The following is a 19,324-nucleotide window of genomic DNA, read 5'->3' on the forward strand; positions in this document are numbered from 1 at the left end:
AGAAGATACCATAGTGACCTGGTCAAACCATTATACGTCTGAAGCTGTGCTCAGAGAAAAAAATATTTTTCAAAGCTGGGCTATTGGTGTAAGTGCACCAGAACAAGAAAAGTATCCATCAATTTTACTGGAGCCGGCAAATATAACAAAGCGTACAATGATTATGAAAGAGCACTCAAAAGGGATATTACGAGGCACTTCAAAAATAAAGTTAGACGAAAACTACAAGAAATTAATCATATCAGTAAGGAGACAGGAGGTAATGACCATATGTAGGACAGTAAATGATGATGGGCTACTGAAAAATCAAAGGAACGATCAATTTAGCAGGATAAGCAGAGTATCAAAGTGGCACTCTTTATTCCTGATGACCAAGTGGTTACATCAGACACTTTAGGGAACCAACAAGGGCCACCCACCGCAAAACTGATAATATCAGAAACGTCCAGTACACCCTACATTAATCATAAATCACCTACCAAGCTCAAAATCATCTCTTGGAATGTTGCAGGAATACGTATAGCACTTAAACATGAAACAGCAACAAAAATATTACAGGAAGGAGACATCGTATGCCTACAAGAGACTTGGGCCACAGATTATGTACACCGTGAAGGCTATGCCGTTTTTCATAAACTAGCAACCAAACATAATCGGTTTGGTAGACCTTCAGGGGAAATCTCAATTTATGTAAAACATATAAAACAGATAACAATAAAAAGGGTAAAAATCGAGTCAGACGTGTTACAGGCGCTTGTAATAGAGGGAGAAAGGGACAGAGATGATAGTGCCTCAATTCTAGTTATAAACCTGTACCTAAATGCATACGGTCAGGAAGAACTGGAAGCTACAAAAAAATATTATAACATTAATAAAGGAAATCATACATAACAAACCGCTATTGGCCAAAGTGATTGTAGGAGACTTTAATCTGCACCACCTGGGAACACATAAGAATGAAAGGTCCTGTCTAACCAGCTCTGAAAGAGCTTTTAATTCCTTTCTGCAAAATTATGACTTAAAGTCCGCCAATGAAACCTGGAACAGTTTGGATTCCAAACACCCGGGCATACCCATATTTAAGAACTGTTCCATAATTGATTACATCTTTTTATGCAGCCTTCTCGTACAAAAAATAGTCAATTTTGAAGTAAAATCACACGAAACTAGTGCTCACAAACTGTTGCAGGTGGAACTAAATTCCAGCATTACACAGAGGGAACAGGCAACTGTAGTATCCCACTAAACAGGGATTGAAGAACACACACTAGTTAGAAGGCTAAAATGGAACAAGCATCAGGCCAGGCTATTTAACGTATGGAAAGAAAAACAAGAGTGTAAAGACAAGCATCTTGGAATCCAACCAGTGTGGATAATTGGACGAGGTCGATTGGCGCTCTATAATCTATACTTGTCAATAGCCATAAAGTCAGTCCACATGGAACGACAATGTACACTTCACAACTTAGTTTTAATAACATAAAACTAACTACAATAATACATAAACTAAAGAAGGCAAAAAGAGCACAAAGAATGGTAGGAACTCAAGAAACAAGGGAGTTGTGTAAAGACCTATCTAAAAAGCGTAGACATCTGCTATGGTCACTTAAACAAAATAAATAAGAGAAAGACTGGGTAACAATACACGAGCTCTCAAAACCACATAAACAACGTCAGCTTTGGCAATTCATTGCCAGCCTGGAGAAAGGTAAAGTAGACAGGCGTAACTCTGTACAGGCAGATGCATGGCTGAGACACGTCGCGATAATCTATATCGAAAAAGCAGGCTCCACAGACCCTGAAAGCTCTGAGATTTGTCCCTCAACTAGTGCAAATAGAGACGAGGAGACCCCGTGGAATTCCTGGGTAAAGAACAAGACTGTACCGCAGTCGAACAAGTAATAAAAAAGATAAGAAAAGACGGGGCACCCGGGCCCAATGGTCTTCCAGGAGCTATCTTTAGAGAAGATCCAGTATATTGGGGAAAAGTTTTATCTGAACTTTTCATCGAATGTCGACTGAAATCAAAGGTGCCCGATTCATGGCGAGGGTCATTTTTACACCCAAGTTTCAAGAGCGGAGACAACACAGACCCAAAAAACTATAGATTAATTGCCCTCTTGGACATTGAAGGAGAAGCCTATGCCAGCACCTTACTGAATGAATTAAATAGATGGATTAAAGAGAACGAAATCCTTCCCCCCTACCAGACTGGATTTCGCAAAAGTTACTCCACAACCGATAACATTGTGGCCATGTCGTATCTAAGCCAGCAAGCAAACGGCAAAAACAATAAACCAGTCTGTGCATGCTTTGTTGACTATTCAGCTGCCTTTGATGGGGTGCCCCGACACAAGCTTTGGGTTAAATTGCGTAACTGGCATATCCCAGTAGGTCTCCTCAATGCCATTATCTTATTATACAGTAATACCTGGATTAAAGTAAAGTTAGCAGACAATACCACAACAAAGAAGTGTTTGACTAACCGCGGACTAAAACAGGGATGTGTACTTGCCCCAACATTGTTTAACCTATACACCGCTGACCTGGGGAAGAATCTTCACAATGCCAGTTTGGTAACTCCGAAAATTGGAACCAACAAACTGCAAATATTACAATACGCAGATGACTTAGTGGTAATGGACCACACAAAAATCGGGCTACAAAGGGGCCTAGACGCCCTCAATAATTATAACGAAAGAAATGAGCTTATTATAAATGCTCAAAAAACAAAAGTACTACAACTACCAAGGGTGCTGGTTAAGTAAAACAGGTAAAGCAACTCTACATTTCCACAAAATGAAGGCCAGAGCACAGTCAACAACTTATGCCCTATGCAAACTAAATGAGTTAATGCATAGTCCAACAACAGCCCCTATCAGAAAAGTAATACAAGCCAAAATTAGGGGAACTGCAGGTTATGCACAGCAGGCATTCCCGGGCAAAATGGAAGCAATGTTGGACAAAGCACAATGCCTGGCCTATAAACGCATTTTCAAACTGCCCAAATACATTCGCAACAGCCTAATTCGTTTGGAATTTGGACTGAACCAACAAAGTAAAGAATGCATGGGAATGCACGCAAAATATTACTATCAAGGATTGACAGCCCCACCGGAAGCTTAAAAAGCATGCTGAAGCCAATCTATGGAGGATCAATCAACCCGCGGCAATGCTATACGGAGAAAGCAGTGGAAACACTGAGTTTGGCAATTGAAAATTGGGACAAAGGGTCTATAAACTATTTGGCCATTAAAAACTCAATTAATAAACAATGTTACCAACTGTCTCATACAAATGACCTAGCGGAGCATGTTACTGGACGAGGTCCCCCAGGGCTGTCAACATCATATGCAGGGCACAAAATCCAGCCCTATCTCAATCAAGCTCTGGGAAGGAAAGCACTCAAAAACATTGTATGGGCCAGATTAGTGCCCCTCCCAATCAAAGGGGCACTGGATGGAAGTCCCTTGAACACAAAATCAGATGTAGAATCTGCAACTTCAAACATGAATTTCTGCTACACTTGATTTGTTGTTGTCCCGGTATGCTTCAGCCCCGTCAGATCCTTCTAAAACAGGGGCCTCCAACCTTTTCTGTAATGAGAGCTACTTCTGCTCAAGGAAAGTCTGCATGAGCTACTAGAAAATGTTATAACTGTAAAATAGGGACTATACTATGACCACCATTAGCAGGATTACCAGTAGTTACCACCCAAGTATTCCAAGTGCGGGTAACAGCAGAAATGCCGGTAAAACGTTAATCAATATAAAATGCCTCCACCTGACTTATGAAGTAACATTCAAATCTTGAAATGCCCTATTGCACAAAGGACATAAATACAGCAGTGGGTCTCCCAGCTCAGCTTGAATTATCATTCATCAGTTTCTTAAAATGCACATTTTCCTAACAAAGACCACTTTCCACTGTGGGCGAACAAACTCAATTTTCCAGAAGAAACCCCATTTTTGAAAAGAAAACTGCCTTTAAATATAAGTTTTCAGAGTTTAGGAAATGCACAGTCCCAAAACATCAGGTTGTCATTTTCATCCAGTACTCCTATGTAAAAATGTCTTATATGGACAGACTACTTTAAATACCCAGGTATTACAGTCATATGCCATGGATGCTCACTAAAGCACCACGGATGCCTGTATTATGCCAGTAATGCCCACCATTATACTATGACCACAGTTGTGCCAAGACTGGAAACCTTAAGGGTCAGGGCATAGACCAAATATCAGTCATGACCATTATTCTGCCAGGAATGGGTAAATGTAGGCCAGTCATACTCCTAGTATGTAAAGGATGGCTGCCAGTATACCACCACTAGACCAAAAATACCCAAAATAGTCAAGGATGACCATTAATATGCCATTGGCACTATTATGCCAGGAACAAGACCAGAATTATGTCAGAGATAACACCCTTATGATGGGGGCTAGCATACACATTTGATGGTCCTTGACACCAGGTGTAACTTTCAGGAAGCAATAGCATTTATTATGGATGCAGTTAAATTCTGATGAGTCTCTTAATTTTCTCTGGTCTGGATCATGCTCTGTTCTCACCAGGTCTTGTGATCATGCACCCAACTGACACATTTTTACTCTGACTCCTGCAGTCCCACACTTTGGTGGGTCAGCACTGATTACTGCTCAGGCTACTGCTGCCATGCTTCTTTGATGGTCCACTGTTCACACACATGTTGTGTCTGATACCGCAGGGACTACAACATGGTCAATCTCCTTGTGGCATAGTTATATTAAGATTGGATACAGACTGTCAAGTGGCAGGCCCTATAAGCTGATACAGTGTGTGTCTGAGTGTTAGTATGAGATACTGCCAACAGTACGGCTGGCTGTCACTCTAATGGTATTAAAATGAGCAGTGCTGCCTTTTTTTAATAGGCATCTACTCTGAATTTGATACTGGGTTTGACTTCACCTCTGAGAGCTACTTTGAAGGTACTGGCGAGCTACCAGTAGCTCCCGAGCTACTCGTTGGAGACCCCTGTTCTAAAACAAATATAGCTGCGTAACGGGGTCCGGACTGTAAAATAAGCTGCTTGGGTACTCTTTTCCTATACTCTACCGCCAGACTTGGCCAGGTTTGGGAGATACATGGCTGAGCTTCGACTTAGGCTTATGGTAGAAGAGGGGCCAGGCAATACGAAAGACAATCTGATTTATTAAATAATAAGTCTCCAGTATCTAGCCGGTGAAGATGTTATTTCTAACTATTAAACTATAGAACTCGTATTAAATTTGCTAAAAGGTTGCACTGGCAATCTCTCGCCATTTTACTAATGTATATAATCCATCCTTTTATCATGTTTTGATAATGTTGTATGTAAACGCATTTTATGAAGGGTTCTTTTAACTCTCTTTTAAATTGTTTGTAAGTTATATTGCAAATGGTTTTAAGTAACTGTGCAATACAAATACAAAATTAATTCATTCATTCACTGGTGACTGAAAACAAGTGAGGCCACTTCTGCTCATGCCCCCTGCCCTGCTAGGTATACATACATTAATGGGCTGGCCCTGCAAGAGAAAGAAAGTGACACTTCTGCCTGTTGCTAAACGTGAGGTAATGAGCGCCCATCCGCCTCCGGAAAGGCCACTCAGACACCCACTGGGCAGCTGGGTGTATCCGAACAACAGCGACACCGCCCAAATCTGCCCCCCAGACTGCTCCAAAAAGCAGCCCACAATGGAACTTGGCACCAGCCCATCGGGCATTGCCCGAGTGCCGTGTTACCAATCCGACGTTGCTCTTTAGTGCTATAGTACTGCCTAACTACCGGGCGGTGAGTAAAAAGAAAATGGCGCAGGAAGAAGCCTGGCGGAGTCTGTTCCATGGAGTTTAACTCGAGATTTCTCTGCTTTTGAAACCCCTTGTTCAGTTGTTATGCATTACTCGGAGAGCTCTGCGGGGCATAAAAATGGAAAATACAATTTACTTATCTATTGAGTTGTTCTCTTTTTAAGTAGCTGGTCATTTCAAGCTCCGCATTAACAGCTCAGAACAGATTACCAGATAAGGCTTTTTAAGTAACAAAGGCGGCAGTCCTTTAATTGCAGCCTCCTAATTTTACCAAATTACCTGGAAATGCATTCAAAGCACACCCTGTAAGCTGTTACATTAAAGCCCCGCGCAGCGGCGGCGACACGCTTCTAATTACCAGTAGGTATTATTCAGCTATCACAGCCTCGCAGGCAGGGTAATTACAAGGACTGCGATTGCAGGAGTTCACGAGCACAGCATTCCTTAATATTATATCACAGGCCCGGGGTTCCAAGGTGCTCTCGCTCACCTTTAGGGTGAATCATTGCTTCCTGGCGAGTTTTTTTTTTTTTTAATTTAAAGAAAGCTTTTTATCTTGCACAGAGATCGAAGAAACTGCTTCTTCGTTTACGGAAGTCATAACCGAATTAGCATACATGGTTTTCAAAAAGGACCTTGAAAAAGTAATCTTTTATTGTTTGCTTTCATTTAGAAATAATCGCTGGGTCTGGTGTCTTAGTTTGAGCGCATGGTCACAGGTGCAAATCAGCCTTTCAGCCTTCTGAGGTCGATGAAATGAAATGAGCACCATTGAGTAGGCTGACACACATGTGCCATTCAGTGCCGAGATACCCTTGGATGAACGTGCGCTTTAGAAATACACGTTATGTTACCATATTCCTATCGGCTATCTTCGGTCTCTCTAAACCCTCTCTCCCTGTCTGTTTTCTCTATCTGCCCCTGTCATCCTCACTCATTGCCCCACTCACTTGCTCTTCCTTCCTCTCGCCCACGCACTTACTCAATGTCCTTTACTTTCCTTCTTTCTCTCTACATGTTCTTCCCTCCCCTCTATCGTATCTTGTTTCAGTGCACCAATCTGTCATTTTTAGCAGGATCCTCGTGGAAATTCACCGGTTCCCCGGTTACAACTGGTCTCTGCTCATTTCTCCTGGGCTTTCAGACATCTAGGGAATGAACATGGGCGACTTTCCAGCTGACTGCAGTTGCTTCCTGGATTTGATTATTTGGAGTTATTCTCTTCAGTTGGTATTTGTTCGCCGAGCACAGTGAACCTCAGCGCCCACAAACATCTCATGGAAAACAGCGGTAACTGACTAACTGGAATTTTCACGAAAATCAATTTGCTGAATTCTCTAAGATTTGTATTCGCATGGTAAGTAAAGGATGCATATATACCCACTGGGGACGCAGATAACACTGAAGTAAATTGTTCAGAGGAGCTCTGTTTAGAGCATATGCTGGATGGCAAATTATCCCGTGACAGCTGCATTTAGGAAATGTGCACACGTTTTGGAAGAAGTGCAGGTCTTTCTAATTACATCAAGATCCTTACTGCCACCACGTGACCCAAAAGGTAATGGACAGTTCAAGCAATTTGTTTCATTATGTAAGGTGCAAAACTTGAGTGGTTCACGCTGGTTTAATTCTGTAGCTCAGGGGTCTCCAACCCTTTCTGTAATAAGAGCTAGTTATGTTCAATGGGAACCATCCCGGGCTGCTAATATTAGTGATGTAATAGTGACCACCCCATACAAGATTGTCAACAGTGATCACATCAGTGTATGAGGCAGCGTTTCCAGCACTATTGTAAAAAAAATCCTTTGAGAATTTAAAATGACTTTACAATCGAATTACATAGAAAATTTATATACGGCCCCCACACTCCCCCATCATGCTTCAGTAAATCACCGGGGATTTTATCAGGACCTGGGGCTTTACCCATTTTAACAGCCTGCAGTGCCTGGTTGGTTTCTTCTAGGCTAAATCGTAAGGGAACAGTATTCTGTTCTATATTAATCTCTTGGACCCCAGAAATCAGTCCCTCCTTGTCATTAGAGTAAAGTTTAGAGAAATGATCACACCAAGTTTTTTCATCTAAATAAATGTCCTTTGGTGATCTACCTTTTTTTATTTCCCTTTGCTATTAGGTTCCAGAATATACTCTGGTCTCTTAACTTGGCCGCACTTCGAAGATCGTCCCAAAATACACCATCCCAAGCTTTTTTTGCTTTAGCCAGGATTTTACTATATGCCTGTCTACCATTTTTTATATCCAGTTGGTTCTTAGATTTTACTGCCTGAATCAAACTGGACTTTGCTATCCGACAGTCTTTGTTATACCATGGGTTAGTTAACTCATGATGGTTTCTTTTTGGATTTACATCTTTGTTATACAATTTGCTCAGAAAGGGAGATAATGCATCTACCAATTTGATATGCACATCTAGAACGCCCTTTGAGCCCATTAGGGGCTTCTGGGATGCTTCAATAGTCTCTGAAAATGTATTATAAATATTTAGTAATGACTTTTCATTACCCATAATATGTGGCCATCTTAGAGCACGCCTGTTGTTTGTTAACAACGGCTCCTCATCAATGATGTTTAATAATACATCACCGGCTAGTCTAGAGGAAAAAGGCTGCGGGTCTAGCCATAGTTGGAGTGGGTAATGGTCGCTCTCTGACCTAAAATCTATCTTAAAGTCGATGATTAAATACCATAGGCTCATTGAGGACAAAACAAAGTCTATATGTGACCTACAGTTGCCTTTCGAGAAAGTTGGGGCCGGTGATCTATCAGATCAAAAACGACCATTGCATGCCCTTAAGTCATGGGACACAGTCAGCTGTAAAATCTGTGTAACAGCTACAGTGCTTCTAACTGACCCCATAGGCTCTAAAGGCATAATGTCATTAGCGACGTCTTGCTCATCAAATAAGGTTTCCAAACCCACGACTGGTTCGTACTTGCAGTTAAAATCCCCGCCAACTACTACTTGTGCATTAGGGCCCAATGAGTCTAAAAAGGAATCCAGGAATTCTACCACCTTTGATTCCTTGTTTAGTGGATACGGTCTATTGTAAACATTAATTAAGTACATGACTTCATTCCCTCTCGTCACAATTTTTAGACCTAGTATATCAGGGGAGGGAATAGACAATTGGGTGACAACTATTTCCAGGGTAGGTTTGACCCATATGACCAACCCCCCTGATGCCCTACCTCTGACTGAAGGAATTGCGTCAGAGCTAAAGGATTTATACCCTAGTCTATGGGGGATTTCTATGGTCCATGTCTCCTGTAGAAGGATAATATCATAATCCTCAATGTATGAGCACCATACCGCATCCTTAAAAATTCTATCTAACCCCGCTATGTTCCAAGATATCAATCTTATACTTAAGTTTTCCTCTGCACATGGTAAAAGTGTAACTGGTAATATATCGTCCACAGAATTAAATGAGATGTTTGCTTCTTCAGCTTGAATATTGTTTGTGTTAATACCCTTTACATTTTCCTCAGGGTTCATAATTTAGCCACAAATGACTTCGCCCACCCTAGATACCTCATCCACCCTGTCTACCTCTTCCAATTTGGCCTTATAGGATCCAACACTAAATGGCAACTCTTCAGGCACTACAACTTTAAAAATTGGTTCCATTAGGATGTTAAGAACGGGTTCTTCGCTACTTAATGTGTGCCCCCATAGTTGGGTATCAGGGGTTGTCTCTACAATGGTTTTCCCATCCTGTAGAAGTCAGTCATTTTGGTCCAATGTACTCAGTACCAGGTATCTATTTTCAGCAGGGATTTGAAAAACTGGGCTAGTAGTATTTTGGTACCCATTTATAGTAGTGCCCGAATGACATGTTTTATCTAAGTGACTATAAAAATAACCCAACGGATGTACAGTCACATCATTCTCCCCCAAGACCAAGGAGGCTGCTCTAAGTAAAACAGTCATAACATGTTGGGGATGTCTAAAATTTATGCTCACACAGTCCCCCTTACATTTTTTCCTTGAATTGCCAATCCAGGGAACCCGTCTGGTAGACAATATTTGATCCGAAAAATTAGAAGGGAATCCACAGTTTTTGTTCAGCCACGCAACTGTTTTCCGTTTAAGTGAATCATGCGATTCCTCACGGAAATTTGGTACCATATGGTCTAGGGAAGGAACGTTTGAAAGAACAATAACATAAGGTTCACATTCTGGTGGAAGGTCAGTATAACGTGAACTTCCCACCGGGCCAATATGCCTCACGACTCTAGATGGAGTTTGTTTAGTCAGAGTAATACTATCATCCTTACGAGGTAATGCCTTTGGCTCGGGGATAAGTTTAGCTGATTTAGCTCCCCCTGTTACACTAGTCTGTGCGGGATGACCCGATTGGACCAATGGCTCTGATAGTATTTTGCTCTGTACCTCATTAATTTTATTTAAAAGGCCACCCAACCTAGAAACTTCAGCAGTTAGGAAGTCAATTTTTTCCACTAATGGTTTAACAGTGAGATTTAATTTTTCTTCAAACATCTTAGCTATGTGACCTAGAAAAACTAAATTCGTATCATCAGTATTGGGCAGGGTCTCCTTAGTATTCTTGGTGCTTTTCTGTCCTACTTCCAATGTTGGCCTAGAATGTGCTTTCATAACCTTATTCTGGGTTTTCCTACATTTTCTTACCTATCATTTAACAGGAGAGTGTGATATTACAGGTTCTCCAGAGACAATTAATGGCTCATTTTGGCTCAAGGCTAAATGTGCTGGGCTCTCAATGAGTGATGATTCAATTCTGAGGGATTCGACCGTAACAGGGCTGCTGGTATTATCTGGGGATGGGAGTAAGATTTCTGTGGAAGTTTCTATACCCAGCGATTTCCTTCTATCGTTATTGATCTTGCTCACCATTTTAACCAGGTAATTATCCATGGTCGTATTACTTTTAGCCATAATAGACAAGGGAAATATGTTAAGAATTAATCCTCAAGAGGTAAAAAAGTTGCTTTCACAATAACTAAGTACTAACTATACAAGAGCTAGGCAACAGAGGTACAGACTAATGCATACACTATGCCTGCCTTATAAAACTTCTACAATTACAAAAACAACAATATTCACAATAGGTATAACAATTGCACTTTGTACATACTACATTAATAAGGACAGCCCTATGGAACCAGCTTGGAGGGATGGCCCGACCCGACCTCTTACGGCCCCCTAACGGGCACACAACGGCCCGCCCTTTGCCCGGGCTTAGCCCGGCACCGCCTGCGCGAGTCCCGCGACGCGAAGGGAGCCTCTCCTCTTTCAGCGCCTCCGGGCGCGATGGTAGGCGGAAGTCCGGTGTAGCGCAGAGCACACTGGGAACTGTAGTCCCCTCCAACTGCGGCCGATATTCTCTGATGGCGGCGGAGGGGACCAGCAGTGTTACCGACCCAGGTGCGCCAGATAGAGTCCAGGTAGGTTTCGAGCTCCTTGCCTGCGCTCGTTGCAAGTTACAAATGCCCCTGCTCCACCAAGGGAGCCTCTCCTCTTTCAGCGCCTTCGGGCGCGATGGTAGGCGTAAGTCCGGTGTAGCGCAGAGCACACTGGGAACTGTAGTCCCCTCCAACTGCGGCCGATATTCTCTGATGGCGGCAGAGGAGACCAGCAGTGTTACCAACAAAGGTGCGCCAGATAGAGTCCAGGTAGGTTTCGAGCTCCTTGCCTGCGCTGGTTGCAAGTTCCAAATGCCCCCGCTCCACCAAGGGAGCCTCTCCTCTTTCAGCGCCTCCGGGCGCGATGGTAGGCGGAAGTCCGGTGTAACGCAGAGCACACTGGGAACTGTAGTCCCCTCCAACTGCGGCCGATATTCTCTGATGGCGGCGGAGGAGACCAGCAGTGTTACCGACCCAGGTGCGCCAGATAGAGTCCAGGTAGGTTTCGAGCTCCTTGCCTGCGCTCGTTGCAAGTTCCAAATGTAATATGAGTGATAAACCTCCCCAACTCAATAATAGCTTTAAAACAAATTGGAAAACAACTATTTTTGCCAAACATCAGCTTATGAGTTCGAACATAGACACATTTTCATCTTGAGAATATGTTTTTACATTTTAATATACATATAACAATTCAACCACGCAAAAGCTTCGATATAAGAAGCCGGGCTGAACACAGGAGAGCTACTCACAGGTAGCTGCAGAGCTACTCGTTGGTGACACCTGCTGCAGATGAAAAAGGGCGCTCAAAGCTTGGCCAAAAAGAAAACTGATGCTTGGATTTTTCAGGGGTCTGTGTTGTCGACGGATTAATAATCAGCAACAAGCATTGACAAAGCAATAGGTCTTGCATGGTGATTTAGCCAATGCAGACAAGTTGCCTTGGTCAATGTTTTTTGTTAGTGTTGTTCAGCATCAACAAAACAAAAGTGTACTGTGATGCTGTCAAACACTAAGGTGGCCTCAGCGTCACAGTGCATACCCACAGATGCATCATAATGTGATGGCCATTTTGTTTTTCATTTTTAATATACTGTTCCAAGATGAAGGGAGGCAATCTTGGAGTGGTATTAAAAAAATATATATAAAAATGAATTGAATTACAGTTGGTTGGTGCTGAAAAATAAAAATAAAAAAAAGAGTTGGTGAGAAGGGTAACAACAATGGACTTGGTGTGGATTATGTACTAAGGAGCGGTACAGTGACGCTGAACCACAGGGCTGCGGGATGAAGAGGAGAAAAGTAAAACAAAAACCTGAGTAGAGCATGGGGGGAGGAAACAATGGACTTGCAAGGGGGAGCACAATAGAGAAGGGTGGGGGCTGGGAGATTCCTTAGGGGACGCAACGCACAAGGGAGATCGAAGAAAACAAGTGGGCATGCATGCCAAGCATTGAGTGGGGAAAAAAAAGTAGATGCTTGAATGCAAGCAGTGGAAAAACACAAGTAATCCAGTCAAACCAAATGGTAAAGTAGCTATAGTCAGGGCCACTGATTCTGCGCCCACAGCTTTTCTTGCATAATTGGGGATTTGCAGTATGTGCCACATAATCCATTATCTGATGCATAATCCGCAGATTATAACAGAAAAATTGTTTCTAGCTCAAGCGGAACAAAGTTACTAAAATGTGGCAATATTTATTTGTGCGCATTGGAAGGCCCTTTTCGGATGCATATTTATGTATTTGGCTCTTAAACTGGTACTAATGGGGCCAAAACTTTGCCCGGACAGTATTGCCATGTGTACACATTACAAAATAATGAACACAATACACAAAATGTGCTGCTCTATGCAACATAATTTTCCACATTTTGCTGCATAATTTAGTCAACCCATCCACATAATGTGGTGCTCCCCTGCCACATAATTCCAGAGGCATTGGCTATGGTCCATGGAAAAGACAGAAGAGGAAAGGAAGCAATAGAATTATGAAGCAAGCAAATGGGATTGACAGAAATGTAACCAATGGAAAGCAATGAAGTCTTTCAAAGCCCAGTGTAAGAATTGGTGTTGCCAAAATAGGCCTTCAACAACAAATAGCTAAAAACAAGGCAAGATCTAAAAACGTCTTCTGGATCGTAAAAAGGTGAAAAGCTATGGAGGGTATTGGAAGACCTAAAGCTCCCCCCATATTTACTAGAGCTTCTAAAGCGGTTCCACAGAGGGAACTACGCCCAGGTACGCTGTGGGAAGAACGGTGATTTATCCGACCCCTTCCCCGTCACCAGAGGAGTACGCCAGGGTTGCGCCCTGGCACCCACACTCTTCAGCCTTTACATAAATGGCTTGGTTGATGACCTGGATGCGGTCAGGAATAATGACGCCCCTCGCTTGTTAACTGGGCGGGTGCCTGCTCTGATGTTCGCGGATGACACTCTATTGTTATCACGGACATCAACAGGCATCCAGAGGGTTTTGGATGGATTTGTAACATTCTGCGCTCTGAGGGGACTTGAAATGAATTTAGATAAGACAAAGTACATGATTTTCGGCCCACCAAAGTGCACCCGCCCCTGCCCATCTCTGAATGGTATCCCGCTCGAAAGGGTCAGAACTTTTGTTTACCTGGGTGTCACCCTGACCGAAGATTTCGGCTGGGGCCCCCAGGTGACCAAATCCGCCCTAAAGTTGACACAGGTAGCTGGTGGCATTAGCAAGTTTCACAGGAAAACGCAATTCAAACCAGTTTCCCCAGCCCTTGAAATGTATAGGGTTCAAGCCAGACCTACCGCTACATATGGCGCAGAACTCTGGGGCCACACTCGTGTATCACCCCTATCAAAGGCTGAACACACATTCGTCAGAAACTTGCTAGGGCTCCCTCAGAGCACACCTCTCATACCCATGAGGTTAGACCTAGACCTGGAACCTATTTCTGAATTTCTATCAAACCGACCCCTCCTATACTGGAGAAGGTTATGGACAGTGCCCGAGCTTAACGACTATAGAGCTGAATTTTTAGCAATCTGGGACCAATTGAAGGCCAAAAATATACCCTGGTTATCCCACCTCAAAGCCTTAATATTTCAAATAGGCCTGCCACAACTCTGGGAGTCTCCAGGGGTGAGCTGTATAGCGGTACAGAAGAAGGAGTTGTTAGTCCTACTTAAACAGCATAAACTAGCTCTGCTATACCGCTCACAGACTATGGGTAGGCTGACTACAGACTTCTTGCAAGTTAAGATGGTACCCAGCAGGGAGGAGTTTTTAGACCAAATCCAGCCCCCGATTGCTAAAAAGTTATATATTCAGCTAAGGTATGGTTTCCTTCCAATCGGGGACCTGACCTGCAAATGGGCAGGAAGAAGTGAGGGACTTTGTCCGGCTTGTAACGCAACCAAAGAAGATTTAGCTCATATCTTATTCTTCTGCCCTGCCTATAAAGAAATACACAGATCATGGCTTGTGCCACTATGTAGAAATTTAGGTTTAAAACAATGTGCACAAGCATGCAGGATATTGCGTTATGATACCTCACCCCCTATTGTGTTCACTGTCTCCCGTTTTTTGCATAGTATGTGGCGGAGGAGGTCCACTTTTATTAACCAAATTATTGATGTGTAAATTTCAACTTTGATAACTCCTGTTTAATAACTTTTTATCTGTATGTATAAATATTTATGTTTTATTTTGTATGTACATATTTTACCTGTGCTTTTATGGTCAATGACCGAAATAAAGCTATCAAAGTAAAGATAGACTTCAACATATTTAAAGAATTAAAAAAAATCCTGACTTGAGATTTCCCAGCATTTGAAAAAAATGAAACAACTCACCATTGTCACTTGTTAATACAATTGCTATCATAAAAGGGATATGTGTTCCCCTGGGCACTGGTCCATGTGAACATTCTTTCAGAATAAAAAGGCACGGCAAAATCTCCCTTTCTTATGAAAACAAAATTGTCAGGCAAAAAGCCTTAGGTCAGTTTAACATGTTAACTTGGTGAAACGAATCATAAAATATATGCTGTTCAATAAACTACAGGCACCTAAGGTGGCTGTTGTCACTGAAATTGGCAAATGAGATTCCTCATTTTGCAAAGGAGCTCAATACAACAATAGTGAGTAATCACTGTACGAGTCTCACAAAATCCTCACCCCATCTTAAAGGCATGTCACAGGTGGTGTTCTCACAAGAGGAGAGCGGGAGATTACCTACCCAGTCGCATTCTCCTAAATAGTCACTAACTACATAAGAGCAACTGGGCGATGAGGAAAGGTCCAATGAGCCCACTACTTAGCTGTCCTATCTGGTATCCAAAGATATTGGAGTAGACACCTCACTCGTTTGATCGGGACATGCTTCATCATCGGCGCCTATCCACACCCTGGTAGGGTGATACTACCAAGGCGGACTCAATCAATAAAAAGGGTTTTTGAGAGTTCTTAGATAATACTTTGCTGGATAATAGCAGGGATCCGGATGAAAAATAGAAAAGATTAAAAATACCTTGCAGTATACCTGTTAGAAATGGGGGTCTCTAGTTGGCAGAGGTAGGTACCTTTGTCCAAATAGGGACGCTTCTTCCTAGTCAGGGTAAAGGAGTTACACTCCTAAAAAAAACCTGCTCACCCCCTTGGTAGCTTGGCACAAGCAGTCAGGCTTATCTTAGAGGCAGTGTGTAAAGCATTTGCACATAACCAACAGTAATACAGTGTAAGCGCTACAAAAGGACACCACACCAGGTTAGAAAGATATCCAATATTTTTATATACATGAGACAAGACCAAAAACGATAAAAATCCACAATACAGTACTTAAAAATCTTTTAATATCAAAATATGCTTGAAAAACAGTTCCTTGATGTCAATAGCTCAGTTCGGGGCTATCGCGGCGCTGTGAACAAACAAATCCAAACAGTTCTGGCTGACCGCGGCGGAGCAGGCCAGCTACAGTGTCGGGAAAACCCACAAGACAGTACCTTTAGAGATGCAGGGCGTCGGCGACCTCTCGTTGAGCTTCCGAAAGCATGGCATCCGCAGGCATCTGTTCTGGAGGTCGGTGCAGGAGGCGTTGGGGCCCTCAAAATCACACATGTTGCAGATCGAACTCCTCTCTGTTGAAGTTAGGTGCGCCGGCAGGTGTTGAGTCCTGCGGTGCATAGTGGCGGCATCAGATGGCATCGTCGGTAAGACCAGGGTCGTGGTGCAGTGTTGCGGGGGTGCTCTCTGAGGTGCCTTCAGAACATGGAGTCGACAGCGGCGTCATAGACGGCGTCGGGATGCTTTTTCTTCTGTTGCAGCACAAAACACACAGTTCCTAGTGCTGGGGGCAGAAGAGCTTGAAGTCTTTGCTGTTCCTGAGACTTCTTGAACAAGGGGAAAGCTCTTCCTCAAGCCCATGGAGAAACTCACAAAAGTAGATTGCAGAAAGTCCAGTCCTTTCACTGCCCAAGACCGAAGCAGCCACTGCAGGCCAACACAGCAAAGCACAAAGCAATATGGTAGTTCCTCCTCACAGCTTCTCCAGCTCTTCTTCTTGGCAGTCTTCTTGGTCTAAAAGAGTTCTAAAGTTCAGGGGTCTGGGCCTCAATATTTATATCCCAAAATCCTTTGATCTCTTAGGCAGAAAGTGTCTGTGCCCAGCCAGAACCAGTTCTGCCTTCTCTGGTATGGCTTCCTGGCAGGAGGTGGAGACAGTATAGTCAGAGGCAGACCAGGCCCATTCAGTTGCAAGGAAATCTCCTCCCCCTACTTTAAATGCAGCCCAGGTCTATTCATCCCTTTGCTGACCCACCGAGACTATCCGGAGCCACTCCTGCTCCCCAGTCCCGGTCATCCAAAACCCAGACAGTCAATCCACAAACCCCGAAGAGGCCGGCTGGATGGCTAAACAAGAAAATACCTACTTTCTAAATGTGGTATTTTCAAACACAGAATGTAAAAATCACCTTCACTAAAAGATGCATTTTTTGATTCTGAGTTCGGGCATACTAAACTTTATTTTCCTACCTAATTCCCCGAGCCAGTTATGTTTATAAGATGTCGAAAAAGCAGATAATCTGGTTGTCTCACAACTGGAAAGCGACATGCAGATTCTCCAACTGAAGCAATGGATCAAGGAGCCCACCCATATTGCTGGGCATACCCTCGACCTATTATTTTCCAACATTGAATCGACACTCATTCAAGAGATAAAACCATTATTATGGACAGATCGCTCACTTGTATCATTCTCACTGGGACTACCGGTTAAACTAATGCAACCTTGTAAGCTCAAACAGACAAATAACAGAGCGTGGAGATTAGTTACTGAGACATCTTTCCAATCACATTTTTCCCCACTAACACCCAGACCCTGACTGATCTCCCGGTGAGCACAGCAGCAGCTCACCTGGAGTCTGAAATCAGAATGACATTGGACCAACTCGCCCCTAAGCTAAAGCCCAAACGATCGCAAAGACCTCTCACTGAGAAGTGGCACACATCCCAACTCAAGGTACTTAAAAGAAAGTGCTAACATATCGAACATCAATGTAGACTGTCCAAATTAGAACCAGGCAGATTACAGTACAAGTGTGAACTTAAAACTTACAATCAGGCTATAAGAAATGCAAAAAAAAGCTACTACGCATAACGAATAAATGAAAACTGCAACTCAGCGAAGGAGTTATACAAAATAGTTAAAGAACTTAGCAAACCGGCCAGCATGTCCCAAATCCTACCCCTTCTGTAGAAGCTTGTGAAAAAATTAGCAATTTCTTCTCGGATAAAATAAGCCAAATATACTCTACTTTCAGTCCTACTGCGAAAATAGACATAACTAGTAGGAAATTCCAGACCCCACACCCAGAAGCAATATCGGAAATGAGTAATTTTGCCCCCCTCACGGAGCCTGAGGTTTTAAAGGCAATGGGCAAAGTTAATTCAGGATCCCCCCTAGACCCCTGACCCCATTTCATTTTTGCTCAGACAGCCCCAACCCTCTGCTTGTATGTCACCCAGCTCTTCAATAACTCTCTTAACACTGCCACTTTCCCTGATATCTGGAAACAGGCAGTAGTAATTCCTCTGCTGATAAAAGGCAGGAACAGATGTTCTCAATCCTGAAAACTATCGCCCAATCTCCCAACTTCCATATCTCTCTAAAGTTTTAGAGAAGTTGGTGAACAGACAATTATCTAATTGCCTTGAAACTAACGACCTGCTGGACCCCTCTCAGACTGGTTTCAGGGCAACCAACAGCACGGAGGGAGCGCTACTGGCAGTATCGGATAACATCAGATCTTGTACTGACCAGGGAGGAGCCGTAGCTTTGATACTTTTAGACCTGTCTGCAGCGTTCGACACATAATAGAATGCTGGAAACCCTTCTTGAAAAGGGAATCCACTCTAAAGCTCTAAAATGGCTCGATTTTCAGTAATCGAACACAAACAGATCGACTAGGTCATTTCCAATCTAAATCCAGTACCTTCAGCCATGGTGTCCCACAGGGAGCATCGCTAAGCCCTACTTTATTTAACGCCTACGTTTCATCCCTGGTGGAAATTAGTAGAAAGTGGGGAATTGGTATCTGCTCCTACGCAAACAACACACAGCTGATGGTGGCCCTTGAGGAAAGACCTGAAGTCACCAAATTAAAGTTACACAACTGTCTCTCAGAAATAGCACAATGGATGCAGGAGCATTGCTTGAAATTAAATGCAGGGAAATCAGAAATCCCGCTCTTTGGAGGGGGCCAAGTTGATTTGGGACGCCACGTGGTGGCCACAAACACTTGGGGCTGCTCAAATCCATAAGTAATGCGCAAGAAATCTGGGCATCTTCATTGATGACACCTTATCCATGAAGGACCATGTGCGGGCCCCTTGTGGTAAGGGCTTTGCCTCTCTGAAACTGCTAAACAGGCTTTTTCCCTGGATCCCACTGGATTGTAGAAGAACAGTCACGCAAGCCCTGCTTATAAGTCAACTTGACTATGGAAACGCCCTATATGTGGCCATGAATGAGTCTCTCTTCACGCGGTTACAGGTGCTTCAAAACGCCGCAGCCAAACCAGTGTGCAATAAAAGCAGACTAAGCTCAGC

This window comes from Triturus cristatus, chromosome 12, assembly GCF_964204655.1.
Source record: "Triturus cristatus chromosome 12, aTriCri1.1, whole genome shotgun sequence".
Lineage (NCBI taxonomy): Eukaryota > Metazoa > Chordata > Amphibia > Caudata > Salamandridae > Triturus > Triturus cristatus.